At 36.0% G+C, this 6,430-nt stretch overlaps 1 protein-coding gene across 2 annotated transcripts in view; it reads left to right on the top strand.

Annotated features, from left to right (window-relative positions):
* The first annotated feature begins 407 nt into the window (after positions 1-407).
* The window catches only part of CNTN5 (contactin 5), a 1,681,138-nt gene continuing 1,675,115 nt past the window's right edge, over positions 408-6,430 (top strand). For both annotated transcript variants that reach the window (XM_070803337.1, XM_070803338.1), the window contains exon 1: positions 408-748. The gene's annotated coding sequence lies outside the window, so the exon portion shown is untranslated. The remainder of the gene's footprint in view (positions 749-6,430) is intronic.

The following is a 6,430-nucleotide window of genomic DNA, read 5'->3' as shown; positions in this document are numbered from 1 at the left end:
CAGCCGGTGCCGCCTCGCGAGGTTAAGGCGCCGGGGCTCTGAGAATCCGGGGAGAAGGGAGACGGCCGACGGCCAGCGGCCGGCGCGAGGCGCAGGAACTCAGCGGAGGGGCCCCGCGCGTTCGGCCGCGGCCGCGCTGGAATCTCTGACTGAAATTCGCGCAGGTTGCGGGGCGGGGTTCGGAGTTGGGCCGCGGGGGAAATAGCGGCTAGCGAATGAGACGCTGAGACCCAGAGAAATCCCTTCCAGGGGCGAGGGGACCTGCTCGCCAGGGGACGCGCCGACTGAAACCGGCGGCAGGAGACGCGGGCGGCGGCGGCGCGGGGGGCGGGGCGGGAGCGGGCCGCGCGGGGCCGCACAGCCAGTCAGAGGCGCGGCGCGCGAGCCTCGCGGACGCATTGGCCGCGACGCCCGGGCCCCGGACGCGCCCGCCGGGGGAGGCGCCGCTCGGGCCCCCTGATTTAACCAACTACAGAGTGGCGGAGCGTGTCGGCCAGGAGGCGGCCGCCGAAGTGCCGTGGGAGCGCCGCGCGGGAAGGATGCGTTACCTGCGTCCCCTCCTCAGGGAGCGGCCGGGCGAGCTGGAGGATTCTCTGTGAAGGACTCGAAACTCCGCAGTTGGTCTCCTGCCACAGGCTGGGCTGCACCTGAGCCTGGGCTCTTGTCTGAGCTGTGCCGACGGGCAGGAGGATGGTAGACGGGAATTGAGAGGCGCGGAGGAAGGACGGGGAAGCCTGGCGTCTCCTTGGTAAGTGGCTGACATTCCTTCGCCGGTGACTGCTGTCTGCGATTGTGCACTTGGCTTCCCAGGCGCTGACAGTTTGTGACACGCTCGCTTCTGCAAAGCCATCCTTTCTTGCCGTGTTGCCAGAATTTTTAAACTGTCACATAAAGCTGCTTTTTCCCCCGCCCGCCCCCCAACCTTCTTCTTCTTTGAAATCAAACGTGCTCTTTTTCTCTGCTGGGGTTGTAGGTCAGAAAAGTTGAGGCAACGCTAAGCATAATGTATTTGTGTACCTCGTAATGTCATTCAGAATGCGAGTAAACAGTTCCTACAACTGAACAGGAAGGTGACAGATGTCAGGAGAGGGTAGGAAATTATCTGCGAGAGAAACTAAATGTTCAGAAAATAGGCTGTCGTTCTCAGGTACTGAATGTGTGTCTTCTGACTTAGCAGTGTGTTTGTGAGAATAGAGCCTAGATCACTGGACATCTGGCAGTGCGATAACTTGTTAAAATTCAGTAGAGATGCTCTATAAGTGGAGTTCTACAAAGTTCGAGAGACCGAACAAACAAGTATCTTGCGTTATGCTAAGGTGTTTTCTCAGTGTTGTGTAGGAAGGTGATAGTTTGTTTTTTTTTTTTAATGAATATAAAAATACACTCAGACATATACTCAAAATTCCCGAGTTTTTTATTGAAAAAATCGGAGAGAACATTAATTTGCATATATATGAACATAGTATACAGTAAATTAAGAATAACACTGACAACCTCAAAAATTTTCAGTTTTTTAATAAACCTTATTTTGAAAATAAAAGTATTCACTAAATGAGAATTATTTTATTTTTAAATTTCATAACCTTTGTCATGAAAACTATAATCAATGTGGTAATTAAAGCACAGGTTTGGAAGAAAAATAAAACCTTTTAACTGTTTGTGAATTGCCTCAACCTGTGTTCAGTTCATCTGCTTTTCTGTTAATTTAAAAGATAAAGTCATTTAAAGATGGCATTCTTCTATTTTGATTCTCTATTTTCACTGGAAATATGATGAAAGAAATAGATGTTCATTAGAATACTAGCATTGAGAACTGCACACAAATAATGGGTCAAATTTTAAAATCAATAGAGGTATTTTTGTGTACTGTTGAACTATAACAAGACTGCAGAAATAACTTAGGACTATCAGCAAGCTTTAAGAGTTCATCATGATTAATATTGTGACCCTAAACATAAAAGAATTAGTAATGATTAGGTCATTATTTTTTTTCAAAGTGCCTGTAATGCATTTTAAGCCACTCACAAATGTTTCTTTGCATATTTTTGTACTTCGTGTTCAGATTATTATAAGTTTTCTGTGGAGTAGTATATTGAATCTTATACTTGACAGGTATATGTTCCTTTGATTCAAGTGGAAAAAACAATATGACTATGTAACAATACATCACATGAAACAAATGAATAAAAAGTAAAAGGTGTTACTAAGACCATCTAGGTTAGTGAAGAAAACAAAGTCCAAAATTCAGTTACAAAAAGGAAATGAGATATAAAAAATAGAATTTGAAAAGTAACTGGAGTGTGGTGAGATGGTATTAAAGTGTATTTGAAAATAGAAAATCAATAAAATGTTTGTTACGATATAAGTGCCAATGTTTTGTGCAAGGATTGGTGGCATTTTTAAATTGTTCTTATTTAAAATATCTGAAAACTAAAAAATGAGGAGGAAAAGCAATTCATTTTTAAGTTCTCTTTGATTCCATACACAGCTGCATAGATAGTTTGAGTTCTCAAAGTTTAGAAAAAAGAACATTACCCCAATAGATTAGCTGAATGCCAGATTTTGCTTGTAAATTGTGAGGCACAAGCATAGGAGGATGCATTTGAAAATAGATCTGAGAAGCTACAGTTGTGTGATTTTTCAAATGAATTCCTAAAATACCTTAGTGTTTCCCAAAGTGAGCAATACTTCAAATATTAGGTGGTCTGAAATCTTTGGTTAGTTAGGAAGATAATCTAAAATCACACCTTGAATGTAGACATATGCTATGTTTATTTGAAAAATAATTAAAACTAGTTTCTTGGAAATGTTTAATCTTATGTGTCCAGTTAAGTGACACTATTAAAAATGAACCAGGTCTGGTTAATATATAATTCTTTATATATCTTTTTTATTTAACAGTTTAGGAAATGTTCACCACCTGGGAAGAGGTTGGAGTGTGGTTTAATATCAAAACTGACTTAGTGATCAGGACCAGAGGGTGTCAGTAAAGGGTAGAGGGCTCTCCAGATGGAGAAAGTAAGAGCATGTGGTGCTAGTCAAGTCATTTTGGGAGTTTGTCTTTTAGCTCCAACAGAAAGGTATACTTTTATGGAATTAAAAAAAAAAACAAAAAAAAAAGGATGAAAACTTGTCTGGATGACTGTTCTAGATTAAAGTTGTTTTAACTATATTTAAGTTCCTTTGGTTAAGACGAAGTTTTACAGAGGAACTTACTGTCCTGTAACCATTAAAAACTAATTTAGGAATTTGATGAGACTAAGATACTTAAAATATAGTGAGAGGCCAATTCCATCCTTGAACACCTATTTTGCTTACCTGTAGTCCTTGAATTGCCTCTCTTTTTAAATATGGTTAAAACAGTTTTTTAACTAAGAGGTTGGAAATGTATTTGTCTTAATTTAAGTAGACTTGTATATTTATATTATTTGATATCTCAAAATTCCAACTTTAAGACTTCAGATTTATTCATCTATTTATTTCTGAAGATACAAACATAAAGTTGGAGAGGTTTATTTCTGACAAGATATTTTAGATAAGTGTTATAAGATTGTGCTTATATGCTGCATAAACTTCTTAGCACTTTATAGCAGGAAAGAGGCTGGTCGGAAGCTCAAAGCGGTGGGATCTTTGCAAGGTCTGTTTTCTGAGCATTTGTGATCAATAACTCTACATCAGAGACTGGAGCATTTTAAAAAGTAATGAAGTATACAAAAACTCTGTAACACTTAAGATTTAGGGTTAATGACTGTCATTAACGATGTCTCATTATCTCTACTCAGACCCTTTCAAGTAATTTCTGTTTTATATTTTTTAATATTCAAAGTATAATGTTAGAAAGGTTCTGAAAAATGGAATGCTATCAGTTAATATTCCTCTTAGATATTTTTACAGTTTTTTAAGTTAATTATTTTCATGAAAAGGAATAAAACAAATTTGGTAGTATTGCTCTGATGTAGATATGAGGAATTTTTAAATGGCTTTATTATATATTTGCTTTTTAGAAAGATATTAAACTTTTATTAATCAGTTGGTGGTTAAATTAAAATTATATCCTATGAACTTGATTTAAGAAAATATATTTAACTTCATTTGATTTTTACTTATTATAAATCTGTGTATATAGTAAATGTTGAACATTTTCATCCTTATCAACCTCTTAAGTGAAACAGTCTTTAATTTCATATTCCAGAGTATTGCATATTGTATTTTTGACTTACAGACTTCTTAACTTTAAATGTTTCAGTGGAATCATCAGCTCATAAGACTTACTGAAACTGAAAATGTTAGTTGCTCAGTCATGTCCGACACTTTGCGACCCCATGAGCTATATAGTCTGCCATGTTCCTCTGTGCATGGGATTTCCCAGACAAGAATATTGGAGCTGCTCAAAAAATGGAAGCTCTTCTCTTCTTTAGTACAGGGAAATGGAACTCTAGAAATAGGCCTTAAGGTAATTCTGAAAAATAATCAAAATTCTGTTCTTTTGGGGTAATAGAAAAAAATCAATGAATCAACCATTTCTTAATCTAATATAAAACAGTATGGTATGAGCAACTTTAGAAAGTATAGTCATGTTGTTTTACCATGTATTTCTTGACCTGGAGTTTCTTGTGATCACTGTCATTTCTAAATAGTTCCAAAAATGTTTTATTGGATGGATTTGACAACACAGGTACAAAACTGATTTTTATTCTGGTCTTCTCAGTGGTCACTGATTAACTTGCTTCCCTTTGGATACCACTTTTTAACAAGTGGACTTCTCTTAAAGATCTTAGTAGCACTTGCACATTTTCTCTTATTCCACTCATAGTTTCAAATATTTCTTATACTCACTTGTATAGACCAAAAAAGTTAAAATCTTGAAAGAAAACAACATATTAACATATTTTACTAATGTATATGTCCCACAGGCATACCTTTACAGTTTGTGTCTTTACTGAAATATGAACCAGCCTATGGTTAAAATGACTAATTTGAGGGTTATCCAAAATTAAGACACTATACATCAGGCAAGGAAAAACTAGAAAGTATTTCATTCATCTGAGTAATCAAAAACTCTTGTTTGTGACTATTGACTGGAAAAGTGTAATTATATGAATAAACATTTTATGATGGGGAATAAGGATCTGCTTGCTCCTTATCATCCTTATAGCTGTTAAATGCTCAAAAAGGAGATCATCTCATTTTCTGTTATGATCCAGTAAAGTAACTATAGCGTATGGAGTTCAGGAAGAGAAATTCTGCTGATCACTTAGGTGATAAAAGGTAGATTGAAAGTCTCTTTCTCTTGATACTCATAATATTGGCAGAAATATTCATCATGAAGCTGAAAAATTTAAGGGCTTCTTATTGAGAGAGATTTCATAATGTGGTAATTATAGTTATAATGTCTAGAGTCAAAAACACATTTTTAATGTGTTTTCACAGATATTTCACTAGTTGCAGTAGTTTGTGTTTAGTCGGTAAGTAGCAGAGAAACAGTACATTTATTTGTTGAAAAATTTACTTTTGAGTATATGAGGTTTCATCTTTATTTTCTCAGATATTTAATTTCATATTTATAAATATTAAACAACAAAATTTTCTGAAACTAAACCAAAGGTAACAAAGAGTTTAATTTTAAACTTACTAGGTTTCCGATTTAATTTCTCTTTATATAAGAACTGACTTTTAAATAATACAATATTTGATAAGTTACTCTTATACTTTGAGAATAATAAGAAATTCCTGGTGATTAAGATGACTATTGGAAAATACAGATTGGAGTGGAAATGTAAAAAGGAATTATAGTTTTCTAGAAACACATTTTTATTTAATTGGCATTTATAATCATTAAATGTAAAATTGTTTCCTGGGCATCTAAATAATATTAAGTGCCCCTCCCCAATATTTCTGAAACCTTAGAAAAATGTCATATTTAATCTTAATTAGATTTTGGCTTTGTCTTATTTTTTTATTTTGAAACTTATCTCTTTATATTCTTTTCTAAAAGATATAAACAAGGTTAATCTAGTCTCTTATGTTCAAAAATTAATAAAACTATGTTAGTGATGATTAATTTTGCCAGTTTTGAGTATATATAATGATAAATTTATAAGTTACCTCTTTTGTAATAGAATTGATACTTATACTTCATAATCTGACACTCTTCCTGTTTCAGTGCCATTATTCAAATGGCAGTGTGTGGAGCTACTGATGGAGAGTTCTTAAGGCTAAAATAAGCATTTCATTAAATATAAGCACACATCTCATGAGTTATCAATGATGAATAATGAGAACATTTAGAAAAAGGTGACAAAATAATACCACTTAGTGTTGATTCTTTGTCTACCTGATGTGAAGAGCCAACTCATTGGAAAAGATCCTGATACGGGGAAAGATTGAAGGCAAAAGGACAAGGGGGAGGCAGAGGATGAGATGATTTGAT

Source organism: Bos indicus, chromosome 15, assembly GCF_029378745.1.
Source record: "Bos indicus isolate NIAB-ARS_2022 breed Sahiwal x Tharparkar chromosome 15, NIAB-ARS_B.indTharparkar_mat_pri_1.0, whole genome shotgun sequence".
Classification (NCBI taxonomy): Eukaryota; Metazoa; Chordata; class Mammalia; order Artiodactyla; family Bovidae; genus Bos; species Bos indicus.
Note: the sequence above shows the minus strand (reverse complement) of the source record. Positions and strands in the feature narration are given on the sequence as shown.